Here is a 24,343-nt window from a genome sequence, read left to right on the forward strand (position 1 = left end):
TACATCAGCCACTTACACTAACTAGAAATCCACACAGATTACAGTCACATTGCCTAAATCAACATCAAAACCTTGAGCAAGAATATTGCTCAGCAGAATGGTATGGGAATGGTTAAGAAAATAGAGTTCAAATGAAAAAAAATCTAAAAATAATGGCCTAAGAAGGGACAGCACTTCTCTCTAAGATATGACTGTTTCAGAAGGAAATTTCTTACTATTGGCAAATTGAATAATCTTAGAATCAACAAATCAAAGTTGGGAAGAACATTAGGACCCCTTGCTTCCAACTACCCATTTCTGGAAAGATGTTGATCTTTCAACTTGAACACTCCCAGTGATGGGAATCCCATTGTTTTGATGTAGCCATTTAATTTTGAGTTATTCATTTTGAGCTGAAATCTGTCTTTCAGTGATTTTATTCACTGACTCTGGTTCTTTTTTCTGAAGCTACACTAATTTTATACATACACACATACATACATACATACATACACTTTCCATGTATTTGAACATAGGTATTATTTTCCCCAAAGTTTCCTTTTCCTAAGATTAGAAACACTCCAGTTTATGTGATAATTTATTATGTGATGTAGGTTTAAAGCCTTTTAGCTCTCTGTGATCATATTCCAATGGATACTCTCCAATACGGTACCCAAATGTGAATACACTACAGAAGTAGCCCATGTACTGTGGCATATAAGGAGACATTCTTCACTTATGTGTATAATATACATCTTTATTGTAATCAAATATTGCATTAGATTCAGTGACTAAACAGATCATTGCTTAAGGGGCTGGAATAGAAAGGTAAGTAAACAGATTCTTTGCTTCAAGAAGAATCTAACACAAACTAAAAAAATCCTCTTAATAAATTGTAATATTACATAAGTACTATTTTTTTAGTATAATCATCAAATAACTCATGTACTAGGTTTTCTGACTGTCAAAGATCTGTGATTGTTTAGGTTGACTTATTCTATAATAATAAAAGTGTAATATGCTAATTAGACCAGACGTCCTTCCGGACGACCTTCTGGATGAAGCCCGGGCTGTGAGGGAAGCCTGGGTCCTGGGTGCCAGCAGCCAGGGGAAGAAAGGCCTACTCTTGCGTGAATTTTGTACATCGAGCCTCTAGTATATATATAAATCACTTTAATTCCAAACTTGTGCTGTTGATTTTTCAAAACCTTAATGTTGGATTTTATGCATATCTTTCCTAATTTTATCTTGTTGATTTTGTTGTAATGCCAGCTTATCAAGGTGTTTTAAATCTTTATTCTGTCACCAAGTATGTTAGTTTTTCCTTCTAAGCTTTGTGTCACCTCTAAGTCTGAGAGTAGCAGAGAAATTGGCTGCTCTTTACATGAACAAAATGGTTTGTGTTCTGTTTTCCCAGCAGAAATATGTGTTTGGGAATTTGGTTAATGGGAAGTGGTAAGGCATATATTTAGAAAAGGCATTTATTCCACCCTAGACAAATATAGACCCTTGGAATTTTATCCACTGTGACTCATAGAAAGTGCAAAGGTTTCTCATCATCTCACTGCCACGTGGTGTTAGCTGTCGGCATGTGGTGAAGTCAGGGCCTGAGAAACAGACAAAAGGATGGCAATGACTGACTTTTTTTGAATACCAATTTTTTACCTCCAAAGCCATATTGTAAGTTGAAAGGTCACCTTAATTCCAGCCATCAGATGTCGCTTACAATGTGCACACAGTAATCAAACTTTCATATCTGCTTGCATGACACCTTGCTGGAGAGGTCTCCCATGACTACTCTGCGCTTCCTCTGTCCCTGGATTTGCTTCATTGTTTCCCAGGGCTCTCATCACTGTTTGTCATACCACACACAACCCCTTTATTGCAAACTATCTACCCCTCCCCCCCACATGCACTGGATTATAAGCTCTATGAAAGCCAGGGCTTTGGCTTATTTACTGCAGTGTCTTCGATGCTTTGAATAGTACCATTCACGAGCCCATGTTCTATTGGTAAGCGCTCAATAGATATTTGTGGAAGAAATGAACGAATCTGAAGAAATAGTGATACATTTTTCATGGATTTATCTGGGAAATATTTTTTTTAAAAATAATGACTGATAAAAAGATATAGGCACTCCTGTGCTCACTGTAGTGTGATTTACAATAGCCATAATATGAAATCAATGTAGGTGTTCATCAACAGAAGAATGGATGAAGAAGGGGTGTATACATACACACACACACACACACGCACACAAATACTACTCAACCATGAAAAAGAATGAACTTTTGCCATTTGGGACAACATGGATAGACCTAGAGGATATTATGCTAAGTGAAATAAGCCAGAAAAAGACAAATACTGTATCATTTCACTTAATATGTAGAATCTAAAAAACTAAACAAATGAATAAGCATAGTGACTCATAGAAACAGACAAGCTGAGAGTTGCTACAGGGTTGGGCAGTGGGGGGTAAGGGCAAAAGGTGAAGGGGATTAAGAGGTACAAACTTATAGTTATAACATAAATAAGTCACATGGGCTGTAAAATATAGCATATAGCAATAATATCACAATAATTTTGTATGGTGAAGATGGATATTGGACTTTTTGTGGTGATCACTTTGTAAGGTATTTAAATGTCAAATCACTATGTTGTACACAAGAAACTAATATAATATTGTACATAACGATATTTTAGTTAAAAAAGCTTTACATTCCAGAATGATTTTTTAAATGACCAATATAAACAACTGAGAGAGTTATATTTACTTCATCCTTCCTGCAAAGATAAGATTAATTATACAAAGAATTTTTAGTTAATTTAAGTAAAAAAAACTCCATATGTCTTTTTTTTGTGTGTGTACGCTGGTGTTATTTAGTGATGTGCAAAACAGAGTTTATAAGAGTAATAATATATACCCACTAGAGGCCTGATGCACAGAATTTGTACAAGAGTAGGCCCTCCTTCCCCGGCTGCCAGCACCGGCTTCCCTCCCAGAGGGAGGCCTCGCCCACCTGCTGCAGCCCACCAGTGGATGGCCTGAGCCTCCCTCTGTGGGGTGATTGCTGGGCCCTTATCAATCTCATCGCACCTGCCTTGGCTGGCCTGGCGCCAGTGGGTGTCATAGCGTGGTCCCGGATGGTCGTCCAGATGGTTGTTCCGCTGTTCGGCCGTTCGGTCACTTTGCATATTACACTTTTATTATATAGGATTATCAAATGCCAAGTAATGAGCTAACTGCTTAATACACATTTTGTCATGCAGCACCACAGTATTCCCGTAAAGTAGATTTTTATTGTGCATCTCATTATATAGAAACGGAGGCTCAAAGGACCTCAGTCATTTGTCAATGACCCACCACTCAAACTGCCAGAGCCCGAAACTATAGCTCTTAAAACTCTCCACCTTGCAACATTTACTCACAGATAAGGGGGAAAAATGCATGCATCTTCCTTTTATGACTTTTTCTAGTACAGTCGCCACACAATCTGGGGAATTTTATATGCAGGTGACACATCTGTGCTGCTGATGGAGGTGCTGGAGTGAGTATGACCACATAATCAAGGTGGCCATGCTTAGGAAGGTGACTATCCAAATGACACCTGGGTATTTTCTACTCCCTGCTTTCCTTGCAAATCAAATTTGCCAAGCAAATCGGGTAAAGCCATGTCCTTGCAGCTGTCAGCATTCTTTACATCTGAGACAGTTGTGTGTTTTCTATCACATTCATCACCTCTCCACAAAGATTTTATAATCCAAATGGGAAAGCCGTGTGAAGAAAAGTTTGCACTTTCCTCTTGCTGGCAATTTCGTTAGGTAAGATAAACTACAAAGCTTGCTCTTCAGACCCTGTCTGAATTCTGAAACTCTTGCAGAAGCAATTTTCACCCAGGGGTGACCAGGAAGCAGTAAAGGGATTGCCCATTAAGCAGATAAATATTTCTGGGAAGGGACAGAACCTAGGGGAGCACTGTGACACCAGCCCTTTGCAGAGCTATTCTTTCAGCTTCACCTGTGCCAAATTGCCTAATGTCAGCACTGACTTTGGATATCAGAGCCTTTGGAAGCCGTTAGAGAGAGATCCTCCAGGTTTTGCACCCCCAGTGCACGGCGTAATTATTGATCTCACTCTCATACGCTTTGCTGAAATGTATGTGACCTGCCCTTACATTAAGGTCATATCTTTCTTATTTGGAAATGCTCTTTCCTTCCACCTCCAAACATTCTGTGTCTCCTGTCAGCACCACTTACACAGAGAAAGCAAATGGATGAGAAGGAAATAGGAAAAATTTGGCACTCAGCAAAGACCTCACCAAGGTGCAATTCCTAACACAATTTTCCAGCACTGACCTTGGAGGTCCCTGTCCTTTCAGCAGTTCTGTGAGGGATGAGCCGGTTCTCAGACCAGCTGCTGCACCACCCTCATCTTTCAGCAGACTTGAAAGTACCCGATTTATGAAGGCTTTGGTTTCCTCCTCAAAGGCATCTCAACCCCTGATCTTCATTATGACAGGAAGTCTACAGAGGCTATTCTCCAACAAGAATCCTGGTCCGGGCTAGTGCATTTGAAGAGTTTATTACAAAAGATATTGAGCTTATTAATATATAGATAGGGCATCATAAACAAAAATAAGACCAACTCCCTTATAAGATTTCATCTTCACCTTTCCATCTGGTTTGGAGGTGGCTCCTTCAAGAAAAAGATGGTTACCATTGCAGGCCCATTCAGTTTCTCCTCCTCTGAGAAGACATTGCAGAGAAAGACGCCCAGAAATCCTACTTCCTAACAAGCATGCCATTTTGGAAGTTGTGTAGGAGAACAGAATCTTGCCTCAGGATTGATCACTAGTCAGAGCCATCCCAGACTACCAGATTTCTCCCACACAAGGTCTGAGACAGAAGATGCAAAGAAATCACCACAACAGATCTAGTGAACAGAAACTTTATTTCTAAAATGAAAACATTATTAAGTATCTGCTCTCTGTGGGACATTGCACTAAACTTCCAGGAGTGATACCAATGTGGGATAAACACACCATCATCTCCTTCAAAATCTTGAAATTTTTGTGGTGAAGGCAGACATTAAAGGAGAATTGCTGAGTGATCTCTCGCCATGTCTTTTCTCATCTATATCCATGAAAGTTGTCCCCACATCCTCGATTTCCTCTGCAGCAACTAAAGCCCTTTGTCCTGGCAGATGAAATCATTCATGGTCTAGTCCACCCTGCCTCTTCAACAGCATTTTTCTCTTTAACCTGCCTGGCATCCTACACTCCAGCGTCAATAGTCTGCCCATGCTCTCCTCATTGTGACATAGTACTTTACATCTTGCTTGCCCCCTTTATCTAGAATGCCTTTCTCTCCTTTATCTTGAATACCTTCACATTTTTTTAAAGAGTCAAGGCCAGCCTCCTTCTAGAAGTATTTTCTGAGTTTTTTCATAGACTTGAACATTCATTCTTCAAATCTTCTTTGCATTACTTTTATCAGGGTTAAAAGAAACTTACTGAAAGTTACCATCTTTATCCTAGGATGCATGCTCCTTGAGAATAAAGAGCTTCTACTGTCTCTTGTTTCCTTAGCACAGATCCCTGTGCCAACTACCCCACAGCCCTTAAAAAATGTTAAGTAGATCAATCATTAAAAAAGTAATGATGATGCAAAATATTTAGCAAGACAGAAGAACGCTACCACAGAAATGCAAGGCAGGTTAAATCTCGCTGGGAAGAAGGAGGCGGCCATATTGTGTTGGCGATGAGTGAAGCTTGGGTTGGAGAGGTGGATTTCAGCAATGCCCTGAAGATGAGTAGGATTCAGGAATGGAGGAGTAGGTTTCAGGAAAGAAAGCAGAGTTGTCTGACACATTCAACTGAATAAGGTCTGCAGACTAAGACAGGAAAAACAGAGTGAGGTTGTTTATGGAGAGTGAAGTCTATTATGAAAAGATTGTGGTCTTTATTTAGAAGGCAATGAAGCTATTGATAGTTCATCAGAAAGAGAATTGAATAGTATAATACTTGCTTTAACACTATAATTATGGCAGGAATGTGAAGGACAGTTTAAACTTCAGTGTCTTGGGAAGCCAGGAAAGAAAGTATGTATTTCAAGAAGAATGTTGCTTCTGTGAAATTGTGGGCATAGGAAAAATAGGAGGGTGAAGAAGAGCAATAAAAATATAACCAGGGATAAGTAGAAGAGACCAAAGGAATTGAGACTGCAAACAATGAGAGGCATTGACTTTGGAAATTAGTGTAGATTCTTCCCTCTAAGAAAGGAGGAGGAGGAGAAAATGGTGGAAGACACACAGCTCTCTGAGGAAAAGCAGTCTAGACAAGATTTAATATTGATAATTCAATATCAAATTATATATTTTCATTTAGGGCTTTGTTCTGATTGTAAAGAGAGCTTAGGGAAGTGGTTTGAGTTTAATTACAGTAGGGAAGGTCCGGAACAGTGCTGTGGGAAATCAGAGAAGGAATCAGTTAGTGAGCAGTGAAGAACTGACCAGACCACTGAGGTCTCGCCTGGAATAACATGACATGAGTTTTAGTGGACGCAACCCCCACAGTTCCAGTATCTCCTGCTGGCTAACAAACCATCCCAAACTCAGTGGCTTAAATCAATGGTCATTGAATCATGTTCATGATCTCTGGATCTTCTGCTCCACGTGACATTGGCTGGAGTCACTGAGTTATTCAGCTGGTGCCTCGGGGGATCTGGAGGGTCCATGAAAGGCTTTGTTCTCATGTTTGGCACCTTGGAGATCGGAGTCCTTCTTCATATACTCCTAAGACCTTTAACAAGAATGTTCCATCAGGTTATCCAGACTTCTAACACAGTGGTTCGAGAAAGGAACAGGCAGACTCCACAGACAGAGCCACCTCCACATTGTCTACTGGTTAACGCAGAGAGCCTGCCCAGTTTCAAGCAGAAGGGACCTGCGCCTAACTTCTTGTTGGAAGGAGTGTCAGAGCATTTTTGGCTAACTTTTATTTTTTTTTTCATTGCATGAATTGTTCTCTAACTTGTTTATTTTCTGTTTCCTTTCATTCCCTACAGGAATGTAAGTCACATAGAGCAGAGAGTTTTTTCCCAAGTGTGTGATATGTAGTAGACACTTAATAAATATTTGTCACATGAATGATGCGAGTGTACCCACAGAGGAGTGGATGACATGGACACGAAGTGCCCAGGTTATGGTCTTCTGGGAAGATATAAAAGAATGACAAGAGACTAAATGGTAATGGTTCCCTCCACATGCATGAGGGTGACAGCATTTCCCATCAGCAAAGCGGCTCCCTATGGCTGTGGTTTTCACTCCCAGGGACAACTGTGTCAGCATCTTCGGGACATGCTCCAGAGTGTTTGTGGACACATTTATGGTGATTCCAATAGAAAGCCCTCCTTCAATTACATTCCTTGCATTGATGAGTTACTATTTAACAATAGAGTTTGGAAGGTTGTTCATCCACATTTCATAGAGTGGGCAGTTGAGGAATCCTTCCTAAACTGTGTGGGAAAATGCATCACCTTGGAGATGCTCTCGAAGCTTCAAAGAGAGATTTGACCCAAAAATATTAAAAAGCACTGTCAGAATAAACAATATTTGGACCTATGACTTTTAACTATGAAAGCTAAGTTTTTCAAATACTATGGAGAAAAAAATCACATGGGACAGGAAAAATGGCACTTCTAATATTCACTAAGGCAACATACATAGCAAGCAAATTGGTGCAATAATCTGTAATGTTTCCCCAGGCATGGTTAAGTTAGATTCAGTTAGCAGCATGTGAACCTGCAGGGATTTGCAAAGAAAGTTATTCTAGCTACAAAGAGAAGCCACAGCAACATGTCAAAAGTCACTTAAAAAGAAAAAAAAAAGTATTTTGGGAGACTTGGGTTATAAAAAGGTATGTTTCCCAATTAGTGCTTAAAAGCCTGCGATTATAATGTGGTATTTCTTTTAAAAATCTCCTAAGTATATGTTAACAATTGAACTTGAACTAAAATTATAACTCCATTATTTGAAAACTAGAGGCCTGGTGCATGAATTCATGCATGGGTGGGGTCTGGCCGGGTCAGTGGGGGAAAGGGGCTGCAGGTGGTTGGCTGACCAGCCCCGCCCCAAATCGGGGTGTTGGGGGCCGATTGGGTGCAGGGCCAGCCAAGGGGCGTGGGGGGGCGGCAATCGGGCCCAGATCAGGTTGGTTGGCTGCTGCAGTGCACATCATAGCCACTGGTTGTTCTGGTAGTTCTGGTCATTCCACTGTTCTGGTCGCTGGGTATATATATATATATATATATATATATATATATATATATATATATATATATATATATATATATATATATATATATATATATATATATATATATATATATATATATATATATATATATATATATATATATATATATATATATATATATATATATATATATATATATATATATATATATACACACACACATATACACACACATACATACTTTACTTACATTACTTACTGAAAATACAAAGTTTTTTTTAAGTTTATGGTTGTCAAACTTTAACAACATACCAACATAATAAGAATATATATGGTCAAGTATTTTAAAAATTGAATGGTTTATAAATTGAGGTAGATTACCTAATATCTTTATCTAGAAACATAAAGCCTATAGATAAGATGATATAGGTTTACAATGGTGCAGGAATATTAAAAATGAAGAAGATTTTTTAATGTTTTGTTTTCTTATTTTTATGCATAATTACTGAAAGGATATCACTACCAGAACTTCTTGCCATGATCTGAATTTCAAGCAGCCTGAAGCTCATGGCTTGTCTCAGCTCCAGCCAGATGCTCTTCTCTGCACCTGCATTTATGTCAAATGAAAAACCATTGCCTGGGATCACCCTTGCCTTCTTCCCAATCACGTAGATCTGGTATGCTCATCTCAGCCTTAACCTCAGACTTCAGAACCTTCTGGGTCATATAGCCCAGGTGGGAAAGGCACAAATACTGTACAGACACAAGCGTGAAATTTGCACACTCTGTATTCTCATTCATTCTTCGTTCCCCAATATAGTTCAAATCCTATCACATTTCCCTCCTCCACCTTTAGTTTTATCTCATCTTCCTGATGCTAAACTCATATTTTTTCAACTTCTATAGAACAGTTTATCTTCTCGTCAGGTGTCAATAAGGCCTATCATTGCTCAATGAATCAAATATGCTGCTTCTGTCTCTCATACCAAGCATAGGTTACGTGACCAGCTAGACAAGAGTTAGTGAAAATTAGAATGCAATTCATGGTTGATAGCTTATAATTAAAGAGCCAATGAGAAAATATATAGGGAGACTTTTGGGAGGGGGTGAGGTGGTCCAGCTTAGTATCTAAGATCCAGCAATAAGCTCTGGCAAAATATAGTATTAGTAAAATATTCATAGACTGAGCCTGAGACTGAGATATGGCACAGACATAAAGGATTATTGGACTTTCTGGGTCACAGGAACCATGTCCAAGTTCAGGTTGCTCTGGATCTAAACAGACATGCTGTGTGCACAAGTGGTAGAGAGAGTTGAAGGTGAAGCAGATCCCGGTCCTAGCTGGACATTTCTATAAGAATAAAAATTGCAGATAGTTTGCAAACTCCATGGTCCACCTTATTTTTATCAGTCACCAACATATGCCTTCTCACCTAACTGGGAGAGGCTCTTTCTTTGACCTCCAAAATTATATATATATATGCCCATATTCATCCTTAAATATTTTTACTAAAAGGCTCTTGATAGTCCCTAGATATTCATGCCAGGGACACTGATTTTAATCTGTCTTTTTGAAGTCTTCTCAGAACATTCATTAAGAAGGCAGGCACTACAAGAATCATACATCAAGGTTTTATGCATGACGAGTTGCTTGAAAAGGACTTAAGTACTGCATGATTCTTGAAAGCGTTTTCCACCAGATGATTGCAATTTACTGACATTTGAAATAAAAAGTTTGTGCATTTGATTCAAATTTAAGATAATGTTGAAATCTACTTGCCAAGACACAAAGTCTGCATTCAAAAATGCAGTCTGTAGAAGAAAGGGAAAAAATCACTTTAAAATGCAATGTTTATCATTTCAGGAAAATAAAGCATATTTAATTTAAGATAAAACATATCTGTGCTGTGCAGACAGTGCTGATTATTTCCATTATCTGGTCAGTAGTAGTAAAAGAATCATGATGGGAAACGGATGAGAGAGTTGCAGCTTCCGGCAGATTTACAGTTCTGCTGCATCTCAGCAGATGAGCTTTAAACGAGAAGTTTTGTTGCTTACTTGGAGGTTTTTAAAAGTACATGCATTGGAAATAAGATATGGCGTGCAGGTTCCATATTGCATCCAGCACCTCTTCCCATTTGCTGCCCAAATGTAGGTTCTTGCTATTTCCTTCTTCTTCTTCTTCTTCTTCTTCTTCTTCGAACATAGGTTCTTGCTATTTCCTTCTTCTTCTTCTTCTTTTTTTTTAAATTGAATCGATTGGGGTGACATTGGTTAATAAAGTTAGATAGGTTTCAGGTGTACAATTCTATCATATATCATCTGTATATTGTATTGTGTGTTCACCACCCAAAGTCAAATTTTTTTTCCATCACCATTTATTCCCCTTTACCCTCTCCTATCTCCCTGCCCCCACCCTCTGTAAGCACCTTCAGAGGGAGCAGGACCCCCTGGACATCCTGATTTCGAACTTCTAGCCTCAAGAACTGTGACTAAATTTCTGTTCTTTAAGCTACTCAGTTTATGGTAGTTTGTTATGGCAATTCTAGCAAACTAATACAAAGTACCCCATTTGTTCTAGCTTGCTGCCAACATTCTCCATGTGATGTTATCACTTCACGGTGAGGATGGGGCTACATTACCTCTCGTGTTTAGAGCATGTCAGACAAAGATTAGGTGGCTCATGATTATTCGTTGAAAATATGATAAATGATCAAATTAATTACCTACCACGTTGAGAAAAATTACCTCATTCGAAACACTAAGAAAATATACCATCTGTCTTCAACCTGCTTTTCCAGTCTTACTAATTTCCATCCTCTTCCATGGATCATACATTACAATCAAACTTGGCTCTCAGCTGCACTTCCCAAGCACTGTGGATGCACTTCACCGGCACATTCTCGTGCACCGTGTGTCAGCTCCGCGATGTTCACTTTGTACTGTTCCCTTGTCCCCTGCTAGCTCTCCCTCCCACACACAGACACAGACACACATACATACAGATCACGCATGGCCTAGTAGCATCCCACAGAAATGCATTTGGGCAGTTCTAATGCAAGCTCAGTAGATTATTAGGTGAGTGGTGCTAACTGCTTTAGGCCCATGCGGGTATTTCCTTAGGATACTTCAAACACTACGATCTAAAGTAGAAATTCCTAGTTCTCAAATTTGAGCTTCTCTGAATTCCTGTCACATTCATTGTGAGCATACTACCAAAGGATAACAAAAAGCACATGAGGTTCTCAATAATAAAAGTACTTTGACATTCAAAACCTCAACACTTTAGACATTTAGGAACTGTAAGTAGTCACATTTTAAATTGTCATGTTCCAGCGACAGACTCAAGGACTTCTTTGATTTAGCTACTTATTTAGGGAGCTTCATAGATCCTCCTAAAATGATTTCCTACCCATGTCTTCCTTTGGATTTTCTAGTACATAGTGGGCACAGACAAATGGAGATTAGCTGGGAGGGAACGTGTCCCCAAGTGAGAGAAATTAAATGCTCTAGACTTTATATTTAGCCTCGTGAGGTCCTCTAGGCCACTTGCAATGGATTGTCCCTTTCTTCCAAAGCTGAATTTTCTGATTCTAAACATCACAAACCACATTACTAAGGCAGAATTCTTGGATCACTTAAGTAAAATTATTATCCTATTTTTTCCCCCCCAGACCTGTTAGCAGGAGGTGTATTTTCTGAAATTCATAGTTCTTCTATTATAGGACTGTTGATTAATTCATCCATTCCATTCAATTGATATCTATTGATTGCTTAGTATCTGCAAGTTGCTGGGGCTACAGTGGTGAGGAATAAAAAAACAAACAAACCAACACACCATTATGCTTGCCTTCATCAATTTTACAGTCGCGTGGAGTGGAGGGGCAGATATTAATTTAAAATTAAATGAATAAGTCTGTTGGGCAAGCCATAGATTAAACTGCCACTGGCAATGTGATTACAGCAGCTTTCATTCCAGTGTGAGCTTGTCTCCAGAAGTCAGATCAGACTCAGGATCCGAGCCCAGCAGCTTCCTGTCAGAGAACGTTTATCAATAGACATAACCTTGCTTATCTCAAAACAGGGGATGTCCTCAGATTTCCCATCATGAAATGCATCAGGTCTGCTCACATTTATGTTTTAGAACAACCACCCACAAAAATTAAAAGTGTTCTGGATAAGAGTAATAAGTATGCATTTACAATTGCAATTATTTATCATAAGGAAATAGATTTATTTATCATAAAGAAATTCCACAGTGGATTCCTAAAAGGAGAAAACACAACTAGGCACACTGCACACTTCCGGGTGATCACCACAAAGCAAAAATGCAGAATGTTGATGGTAGTTATCTGGGCTGCGATTAGAGTGAGAAGAAAGCTTGGGTACAAAATATAAGGGGTTATCAAAAATTTTAGTAATCAAGATAAATAATATTGCAATGCCATATTAAGAAAGGATCAAAATTAATGCAGAACCACGTGATGAACCAAAGGTAAATATTTTACGTAAAGATGGAATCATCATCACAGATATTTCCTTTTGCCTGAGACTCCACTTGGCTCAGCACAGTACAGGTCATCACCCTTCAGCAGGCCTGCTGTGCCGGCTGTGACCTGTGTGTCCATCCAGATTCAGTCCACCCTTCTCCAACCAGTTTCATACCTCAGGAAGCTGATCTTCAGAGACTTGCATCAATAGTCCCTCCTGTTCTCTGCCTTCTGATTGGGTTCAGTCAATGGGAAATTGGACAGATTATCAAAGGACATAAGAATCATGAGATTGGGGTGTTTATTCCCTGGTCCCTTTCCTACTGAGTAATAGTAACTGCTGAGCTTCTCCACCAAAAGCCACAGCTCCTCTTCAGCATCCCTCCTCCGCAGCAACAAGTCCTTGGCTTTGCTCCTTGAGCCCAGGAGTGGTGATGGTTTTCTGCGGTTGCCAGGAGGCTCTGCATCCCTCCTCAGTTCCCATAGGCCTCCCCCACCTCTGTAAATAGACTCATTATTAAATTCTCCTACAATATCCTGTTTGAATGGGCCAAATGTTCCCTGCTAGGACTCAACAGCCAAGGTAGAAGCCATGACTAAGCAGTGTCTTAATCTACCTTCTGTGATCGAGAACGCAGTGTGGTTAGACCTTGTCCCTAAAGCAATGCCTCCTTATGATTCCTCAAGTACTGGTCTGGCCAGTGCGCCCTCACAGGACATGCCCCAGTTCACATTTGGCAAGTTGTTTGCTTCATGGATGATGAGCAATTCTTGATGTTTGTTAAGACTAAGAAAAATATTTGCATAATTAATGACATTGAGAAACTTTTGCAAAGATATATTGAAATTAGATGAAATGGAGCATTTATTTCATAATTCAGGTGTCTGATCAGAATTTCTCTTACTTACTAGGCTTTCTTGAACAAAAACTCTTTGTTTGATTTGTAAACCGAACCAGTTGAGATTATTAGATCTATGATGTGATTCTCTTATGGGCCCTGGGCTGAGCTGAATTCAAAGGAATGATTCATAAGACTGCATCAGTTCTCATCTTGCAAACCATGTTTTTGTCATGTTAATACCAACAGAAACAATGTTGAAAGCAGCTTGAATGGACTGACACAAAATATTAGCCTAAGAGCTAATTCTTTCTCATGAGGATCATAAAATTTGGTCAACTTAATTTCTTTGTATGTAAAAATTGAGACATTATTACACCAATTTTACTTGTGTCCTAAATTTTAGTGAATGTTTCAACTTTTTTTTCCCTTCTTATTGAATTTATTGGGGTGGCTATTGGTTAACAAAATTACACAGGTTTCAGGTGCACAATTCCATAACACACCATTTGCATACTGTGTTCAACTTTTAATTTTTAAGTATGCATTTACAATTGCAATTATTTATCATAAGGAAATAGACTATTTTATAGTAATTGACCAGAAATATGAAAGAGAGTAATAGCAAGCAGGTATTTAGATACATTTGTAAAAAGTATTAATTTTCATCAAAGTCTAAGAAAAAATGGATAAGAGTAATAACCTACATTTATTCTTTAGGATAAAAGTTAATATATATTTTCTAGTTTCAAGGCAAAGCATATTGTAACAGCAATGTAAAGTCTACTTTGGATGTTGTGGCTTATGAATTAATGTAAAATTCTTTGAGATACTCGGGACAGTGCTATATAAATGGAAATTAGTAGAAAATCTATGATGTCCTGACCTCAAAATATATTCTACTTATTCATATCTAACAACACTTCCCTTCCCTCCCTTCTCATCTAACACAGGTGATAATATATTTGTGTTTACACTGGGGAGGAGAGGCAAACATAATTTATTGAGATCTTTCTTATATTCCTTATCCCTTTTAACTAATGGAAATTTCAGAGCCTCACGAAAGACACCAATGTTGACATTAATTTCTAGGCACTGTGCAAACATCCTTTATAAAATCTAATGTTCTGGTTCATCTAATTTGGTCAAAATTTCATCTTCTTACACTGATATTATTACTCGAGTTTGCTGATTTGTAATATAAACCGACATTAAATTTGAGCACCAAACCTTTAAAAGGTATTCAGGCAACTCAAAATTCAAATTTCCAATAAAATCAGTTTAGAGGCCACATATGAAAAGGAAGCAAATTAGATGTTTTTCTATTCAGACAGATCAGCCAGGATGCAATGAAATCAATCCACTTCCGGCGGCCGCAGAAGCGATGCACTAAACGCGAACACGTTTGTGGCGTGTTCCCACGCTTTCATTGCAAAAAGCAAGCGGGGTGTAATTAAAGGTGGATTGAGACTCCCGTCCACCGAATCAACCCCGCGCGACGATCAATGTCAGTAGCTTTCTAGCTCTGAGAGACTATACGCTTCACCCAGCTTATGTTTTCCAGCTGCCAGACTTTAAGTAAATAAGTAAATCCCCGCACTTACCATTTACTTGACGCCTTGCTTTTGAAAGAGTGAAGTGGCAAGTGGGCTGAGGGAGAACATAGCTAACGGCGTCATGCTTGAGAGGCCTCGATCCATTCCGGCCCCCTCTCCCCGCTGCGGGGAGATTAGCAGACACCGTGAGCACATGTTCAGACTCAGCAGCGTCGGTGTAACAGCGAGTCTCCGGGCTGCTATTACTTCACCGCCCATCTATTTTAAATGTAAATTACAACACCTACTGAAATGGATTGAAAGGAAAATTCGTAAGATCAATTTCACAGGCCAAAGGAGAGCAAACTAATCATAGGGATAGCCAAACAATAGAGCACATAAAATAGCAAGGATGTCAGGCAATTTGCCCCCAAAATACATATTCTGGGTGCCCGACGGCCCATTTGCATGTGCCTCTGAGCTGCTGTTGTGGTGTTAGGCTTTTCCCTTCAGCGGTTTTAGGGCTCTGCTAACATTCGGACCTGCGCAGTTTATGGAAAGACTTGCATTATGCGCCTTCATTTAATTTTTTTTTTATTAGCCTAACATCACCTGTTACAAGCAGTCACCTCAATGGCGTGCACTCATTGCCATCATTGTCAAACTCTGTGCATCCGAGTCCCCAGCTCTAAGACAGGCGTTCCCCCAAGCCGAATGAGAAGAGCCAGGCCACGAGTACCTCGTCTTGTTTTGTTTCTGTCTTTTACCCCCTCGATCATATTCCCTTAACATTCATTTGTTAAAAAATAGACAGAAAGGCCCTAGCCGGTTTCGCTCAGTGGATAGAGTGTTGGCCTGTGGACTGAAGAGTCCCTGGTTCCGCCCTGACCAGTTTGGCTCAGTGGATAGAGCGTCGGCCTGCAAACTGAAGGGTCCCAGGTTCGATTCCAGTCAAGGGCATGCACTTTGGTTGCAGGCACATCCCCAGTAAACTTGCTTACTTAGACCTGCTTTCTGATTTAGCTAAGCTTTTTCCAGCCCAATGAAGCACCCCAAGTTCTCTTTCAGGTAATTGTCAGCAACACAGCAGTAAATGTCAACATGAAGCAGATTATTATTGTAGACTAGAGGCCCAGCGCACAAAATCATGCACGGGTAGGGTCCCTAGCCTAGCCTGCAATCAGGGCCATCTTCCACTCACTCGCCAGTCCCCAGTCCTGCCCTGCCACTGCTCACCCCGGTTCCCTGTGGTTCCCCATTCACCATCCAGTGATCAGAACCTATGGGCCGGGGGGAGGGACCAAGCAGTCTGCCTTCCACCTGTTTGCCAGTCCCCAGTCCCTCCCTGCCACCACCCTGGTTCCCTTGTGGTTCCCCGTTGGCCATCCAGCGATTGGAGCCTTCGGACTGGGGGGAGGGACCAAGAGGTGGTCAATGCACCTGATAGTGACTGGTCGATCAGTCATTCCAGTTGTTATGCCATTATGGTCGCTGGCCTTTTGTTATATAGGACTATGCAGGGAGAACAAAGGGTAAAATATTTATTTTTGACTATATTCTACACATTGAGAAAACCTGAACTTTTTCAAGGTCTACCATTTCTTCTTTTTAGTCAGGTTAAGTTTTTAAGCTTTCTAAATCTCCATTACCTGGCGCCCACAGCGACTGTTTCTGGGCTGGGCTGGGCTATGGGCCGCATTTTGCACCATGGGGTCTCAGCAGCGTTGGCTGTGATTTGGTGGGGTTTCGCTCCGGGGTGGTGGCGGGGCCAGTGTCCCACTTGGGGGAAGCCGAGTGTTGCTTTGTGGCCACCAGGTCCACAGTGCCATTTCTCTGAATGGCCAGTGCATGTCATGGCAGCCCCTGCATTGAGCATCTACCCCCTGGTGGTCAGTGCACATCATAGCAACCAGTCAGATGATCGGACATTTAGCATATTATCCTTTTATATATATGTACTAGAGGCCCGGTGCACAAAAATTTGTGCACTCGGGGGGCGGGGGAGGGGGGGGTCCCCCAGCCCAGCCTGTGAACCCGGGGCTGGGAGGGGAGTGGGGGTTGGAGAGGTGGGTGCTCCTCAGGGAGCACCCGGGGGCTGGGGACCTGCCCCGCCCTGTGTGCCCCTGGGAGACGGCTCTCTGGGCCACCTTCCTCTCTCAGTCTCGGGGCTTCGACCCGGCAGGAGCCCCAATGGCCTGAGGAGAACACCCCCCGCTATTGTGAGGCCTTAGGCTGGGAAAGAATTCAGAGCCAAGACTCAAACTAGAAGAGGACATTTATTTAGGACAGTGATAGCGAACCTATGGCACGCGTGTCAGAGGTGACACGCAAACTCATTTTTTTTGGTTGATTTTTCTTTGTTAAATGGCATTTAAATATATAAAATAAATATCAAAAATATAAGTCTTTGTTTCACTATGGTTGCAAATATCAAAAAATTTCTATATGTGACATGGCACCAGAGTTAAGTTAAGGATTTTCAAAATGCTGACACGCCGAGCTAAAAAGGTTCACCATCACTGGGTTATTTGAACATTTGTTGAATTGTCTTTAAGTAAATACTTGCTGAAGCATCTAGAATTTTGCCACACAACAGATAGGACTACACAGTTGATTCTCAAAAGGCCAGTTGCTATTATAAATAACATAATAACATACTTACACTTACTCCCTATTCTTTCCTTTTCTCCAAATTTAAGAATACAACCCTATAAGACTAGATGCACATGCATGAGAAATTCTCTGCAAAATTAGAGATAACCATTTCATTAACTTTTTTTCAAATCTTTCAAAATTTATATTTAGTTGACACAGAATTAGTAGACTGAAATATTTCAAATTGAGCACACAGGTGGTGAATAAGCTAGAATAAATAGTCATTATAAATTGCACTTCAGTCTTTGTTCTTGCTGGGTTAGCAATTCTGTGAGAACTCTTTCATACCGAAATGTCATTCATCTACAGAGAAGACTTAATTTCTAACCATTTTTCTTAGCATTTTTCTTTCTGTCTACCAAATCCATGCAACAAGTTTTCACAATTTATCTTACCTTGGGAATTATCCTTTTTCTTATAAAATTTTGAAGCAAATTACACAGAAAATTTTAGTCTACCACCCCATTCCTAATATCTGTAGACATCTGGAGAAATATATGAAACATTAAGTTTAAACAGAAGTACCAATATCTTTTGTTTGTTTTGTTTTGTTTTGTTTTGTTTTGTCAATCCTCACCTGAGGATATTTTTCCATTGATTTTTAGAAAGAGTGGAAGGGAGGAGTAGAGACAAAGAGAAACATCAACATGAGAGGGACATATGCGCCATGCACCTCAGGAAATAATACGTGCCCATGACTGGAATAGAACCCTGGACCCTTCCGTCTGTGGGCTGACACTATCCACTGAGCAAAACCAGCTTAAGCCCAATATTTTTTATATTTGGATGTATGTGTTGTGGATTCTACATATTTTATTTTTGGATATCTGCATAAGCCATGTGTATTATGGATAAAGAATTCACCAAAACGAAAATGAGGCATGTGAAAAATAAATGAAGGAAATGACTGATTGATATCTGCAAACTCATTTCCTTTTACCTGCCTTTTAGAGAATTGGCATTTCTACGACTTCCTGCTGGACAATAAATGTGACATCCTCATGAGCAGGCGTCAGGAGCCACCAGGAACAGGGATTACATATATGATCGCACAGCCCATGGGAACATTCAGTGTCACACAAAGTGGATGTCTTTCCCTGCATTACTGTCACCCCTTCCCCAACAACAGCAGCCGGAGCAAAGCATGAGCACCACCCAGCACAGGACACCCGCTTCTGCTCTGTCCCGGGGCCCCTGGCAGATGCGGGCATCGGCGGCTCCCCAGGCCCAGCCACGGCTTCCTGAAGCCGCTGTGGATGGAAAGAAGTTTCAATCCCGAGTGAATGCGAAGCATGAGCACCACCCAGCACAGGGCACCCGCTTCTGCTGCTCTGTCCCAGGGCCCCTGGCAGATGCGGGCATGGGCGGCTCCCCAGGCCCAGCCACGGCTTCCTGAAGCTGCTGTGGATGGAAAGAAGTTTCAATCCCGAGTGAATGCCAAAGGACTCTTCTAAAAATATGCATTTTATAATACATGGTAGCCTGGCTCAAATAGCAGCTCTCTTTGTATACTCTCATTTTCATAGAAATGAAGACAAGTTTTGGAAAGTACCCGGTAACAGGCTTTGATTGTCTTTCTATCTTACTCTGCTTCTGAGAAGGGAAGGGAAAGACAGCTCTTGTTTGTGTGTGTATGCAATTCTTCATAGTCCAAGAACATAAAAATAATTTAAGTTTTCTAAAATTCTGCAGGTAAGCAATGTATTCCCATAGTTTAAAAATCAAAATGACATCTAAAGAATACGGAGGGGGAAATAACTGCAGTTTGAGTTCCTTCTGATTTTGAATTTGTATTTGTGTAGATGTGCAATTGTTTATGCATTACTCACTTCCAAGGGTAGGTAAGCACAAGCTTGAAGTTTCATGCCTGTCTTTAAAAAATAAAAGCTTTTAAATAAGATGAGAATATTTTCAACCAAAGGTGAAAAAGAGTTTAAATCCACTGATCTTCAAGGAATGTGAAAGCCACAAATCAAGAGATGATAGTTTCATGCTCATATTGCAAAATATTATTGGTTTCCTGCATAAAAGGCAAGCACACACGTATCACTTATACTTTAGTATAAAAGCTTCTATCTCTAAATCCAAAGATCATTCAAAAACCAGTCACTAAAACAATTATTGAAAGATTTATTATTGAGGTTACTCTTTGCCTCATAATACTATATTATTCTGAGTGATTTGTCATGTTAATAGTTTTTTGTTCTTTTAAAGTTCATAAATTCTTTCTCTTTTATATCTATTGTAAAAGCAGGGTGGAGCTGATGGTGTTAAGGATTTGCAAAAGAACTTTAGTCTGTTGTAGCAATGAATACCTTTTCTCAATAATTTTAAGGCTAATATGTTATTGTCTTGATATTCCTTTTGATTTTCTGAATCATTGGTTCTCTCTGTAGAGATAATAAATTAAAACCAAGGATATTCACATATTTCTAAGAGAGACATGATGACATCCATTCATAAACAGAGAAATGCAAATGAGAAAAGGACCTTTTGGAATCCCTATTGTTTTACAGATGATTCACACAAGTGCACGGAAATTAAGCAGTCATTCATGTTGTACACCTGAGCCAGGCTTTGATGTCAGGAATGTTGATTCTTACTGATCCTCTTGGTCCCAAGAGACACTGCTTTATCAAAAATAATAATAATAAACAACAACCCTGTGTAATGCATCTGTATTGTACACAGAAAGAGATGATGAAAAGAGTAGGATATCTTTTGTGAGATAGTAAATGTAAACTGGAAGTGTCAAACTTAGCAGAAAGTTCAGAGTGGCAGTAAGTGGTCTGATGATGTCAGATTCCAAGCCAGGAGGTTTTATGGAGGAGAGAGCAGGAATCATCTAGAACTAGCAAGGAGGAGCAAGAGGGTCCCACCAGGAGGCCTTTTAGTATGACATTTAAAGGAGAAATACAGCCACCATTCAGAAGGGCTGAGGAGCAGAGAGCCAAAATTCAATCGAGCCATGGAGCCAATAAACTTTTCTGCCAGCTCCATTTAGGGAAGTCTCAAAAAGAATTTAAAATTGGCTTAGCCTGGGTCACATGTCCATCTCTGGCCAATTGTTGTGTCCAGGAGGGTAGGGGATAGAAATGGGCAATATTCACCAATACCACGTTCCTCTTGAAAGAGTTAAACATTAAAACCACTACAAGAAAAGGAAAGAGAGAGTAAAATTAAAGCAGGCCAACGTTACAAGACACAAGAAACTTGTTTCCAGGAAAAGATTTAAAATACTATAACATAGTCTCTGGTATTGTATCAAATGTAAAATGTACTTGCTACATCAAATTGGTAACAATACATCATTATGTTGCAGGGGAGTTTGGGGATAGGAAAGAAAGGAGTCAACCTACCAAGAATATTAAAAACCCTGAATCTAAAATTCATCAATCCTAAGTGTTCTTTGAATTTCTCGTATTATTCTTTTCTAATTGACACCCTGCTGTACTATTTTACTTTTAAATTGGTAGAGTTCATCACTGTAGACATATTCTGAAAGGTGCTCCTTTTTGATTATGGAAATCATTAGTTCAGACAAAGCAGTTTTATAAAGTAGGCCGTTGGGCTTGATCCAAATCTGTATCAGTTAAGTGAAGCAGAGTTTAGGTTCATTCAGTGGATATTTGGGAAACAAAACAGATGGTCAGGTTAGGTGATTGTCACTCTCCCTAAAGAACCAAGATTCTGAGTCAACTTCATAATTATTCACCTTCCCTGTTAACTCGAATATGCACTCTGAGCTTTTAATGATAGGCTTCTAGCTAGGAGGGGGGCACATTGGAGGAGATAGGAAATCAAAGTGACCGTCTATGAATGCAGCTCCCAATTCAAGTACCCAGACTGAACAGGACAGAGATGGGAAAGAAGAAAAGTTAACAAAGCACGTCAGCTCCATGACCTGGAACAGAAATGTCATCATTCATCATAGGTAAGGAAGTAGAGCACAGAATCCCGTGACATATTTTTAAGTATGCCTTTACACCAGAAGGCTTAAATTTGAGCCTAGTCTTAATTCTAACTCAACTAACTAGTTAATGTGGAGCCAAATTATAAACTGATGTAAACATTAATTATCACTATTATTATGACACTCTATGTGATGATAGGATGTGTGTGTCCATATCTATAATAATAAAAGCATAATATGCTAATTAGACTGGCTGTCCTGCTGGACGTCCTTCCTTCCTTCCAACGACCTTCGGACGAAGCCGGGGCTGCAGCCACAGGATTGAGGCAGCCACTGTGGCTGCGAGGGAGGGATCCAGACAGCCACTGAAGCTATGAAGGCCTACTCTTGCACAAATTTCCTGCATTGGTCCTCTAGTTATATATATGACATGAGCTGGAGATGTTTTATTTTATTTAGAATCTATGCATTGCTTATAACTGTAGCCTTTGGCAACACACTTAGCCTCTCTTAAGTCCTGTTTCCTCATCTGTACCTTTGCAGAGTTGTTTCGAAGGTTACATACAATTTTACAGTTTCTGTCACATGTAGGTACTTAAAAGTAGAAATTATTGTACTTATTCTCATCTAGTTTTATATTCCCTGGCATAAAATGTTATCCCACATTTTGAAGATCTGTAATTATCTAAACCTTTCATTCTTCATTTTTAGTTCTAAGAGCAAGAGTGGAATGATGCCATATTCATTTCTCCTATTGCACTCTGAATCATGATCCCTATACTGCTAGCACTGGATGCCATAAAGAGTTTGAATTTACTGGGGAAAATTGTGACTCAGAGTAGAAATGAGTCATATCAAGTACTTCTCAGAAAAGTGCACCATGAGAATGGATGGTTATACGTCAACAGCAGTAGATCACGAGGTTTGAGGGAGCAAGCGACTGCAACCTCCGTGATTTTTCTAAGCATATCTGTACCTCCTGTCAACTGAGAAAAAGATCATCTTTAACTCTTAGCCTGGGTCACATGTCCATGTTGCAGGGGAACTTCTTTCCATCCACAGCGGCTTCTACCATTTCTGGCAGAAAAATGTGGACAAACCCAATGTTCTCATATTAGGTTCTTTTAAAATTAAATGATATTGACAGAAATACAGAAATTGTATTGGTAAGCAACTGTCAAGCTCATGATTATACATTTTTTTAATTTTAATTTTTATTGATTTCAGAGAGGAAGGGAGAGGGAGAAAAAGAAACATCAATGATGAGAGAGAATCTTTGATTGGCTGCCTCCTGCACACCCCACACTGGGGATCGTGCCCACAACCCAGGCCTGGGCCCTGACTGAGAATCAAACCACAACCTCCTGATTTATAGGTCAACACTCAACCACTGAGCCATGCCAGCCAGGCCTCATGATTATACATTTAAATAAGTGGTAATAGACTTAAAAAATAAATATAAATATTACTATATAATTAGAGGATTTTATTCTTATACAATTTTAATATACCATTGTGTTCACACTTTTAATATAATTTTCATTGCATTTTTGTATAATTTTTTTAGAATCATTATTGTTATATAATTGGAACACCATAAAATTGACCATTTGAAGTTTACAATTCAATAATATTTAAAATGTTCACAGAGTAGTACAAGCATCACCCAATCTAATTTTTTTTTTTTAACCTGCAAAAAGCTTTATTGTTTCATTTGGTCCAATGCATGGGAGAGGGCTCCAGGGTGGTTAAAAGAATGGCTAGTAGTTTGGGGGAGAGGCTCAGGGAAAAGCCTGACACCCGGGGATGCAGAGGAGCCCCTCAAAGGCCTCTGGGCTCCAAAGGCTCCTAGTGGTGCTGGAGGGTGAGCCTGTGGGAGAGATACTCGCCCAGCTCAGCCTGGGCCGGCAGCCTGCGGAGGTGAGTCAGGTGTCGCCCATCTCCTTGATGAGTTTCACCTGCTCACCCGGAAGTGGTTCTGCAGGAAGTCACAGAGACAGGGTCTGCGGGTAGAATCAGGGCCTGCAGCTCCTAAAGGGCCTGGTTCAGGTTCCTCTCCAAGGCCAGGGTGGCCTCCATGGCGCCCTGAGTTTTGCCCACTCGTTCTGGGGGGGCTTCAGCACGTCCTGGAAGGGGATGCGGCCACCGAGCTGGTTTTGCAACTTAAGGGCCACTCAGAGCCCTCGCGCTTCTTCTCCAGCAACTTGAGGAAGAGGCGGCCCAGGCCCTCCAGAGCCACATCCTCGCGGTGGAAATAGAAGCCCAGAGAAGGTAGGTGTGGAGCCCGCAGAGGCAGGTTGGCCAGGCGGGTGGCCGCAGCCTCCACCTGGGGGGAATAATGGATGAATTTGGGAGCTCATGGTTGTTGGGCAATAAGGAGTTAAGGTAGAAAACGCCCGGTGTGTTGGCTGGTCCTGGAGGTGGTTGTGAAGGTGGTGACTGGATGAGACACAGGAGAGAGGCCGGAGGCTGGAAGAAGGGCGTCCCTGGGTCTCTTCCGTCCAAACGCTGTTGAATCGAGAGACAGATCGGGACCGCCGAGGGCACTGCCCACCCAATCGAATTTTGAAACATTTTTATCAACTCAAAAATAAACCCATTTTATTAGCATTCACTCCATAATCCTTCTTCTCCCACTTCTTCCAGCCCTACTCTCTGTATAAATTTGCCTCTTCTA

The 24,343-nt window shown here is 40.4% G+C and overlaps 1 pseudogene; it reads right to left on the reverse strand.

Moving 5' to 3' along the window:
• Window positions 1-12,204: 12,204 nt before the first annotated feature.
• Window positions 12,205-24,026, reverse strand: LOC106724527 (annotated as a pseudogene).
• Window positions 24,027-24,343: the final 317 nt, after the last annotated feature.

Source organism: Myotis brandtii, unplaced genomic scaffold, assembly GCF_000412655.1.
Source record: "Myotis brandtii unplaced genomic scaffold, ASM41265v1 scaffold866, whole genome shotgun sequence".
In the NCBI taxonomy this organism is placed as follows: Eukaryota; Metazoa; Chordata; class Mammalia; order Chiroptera; family Vespertilionidae; genus Myotis; species Myotis brandtii.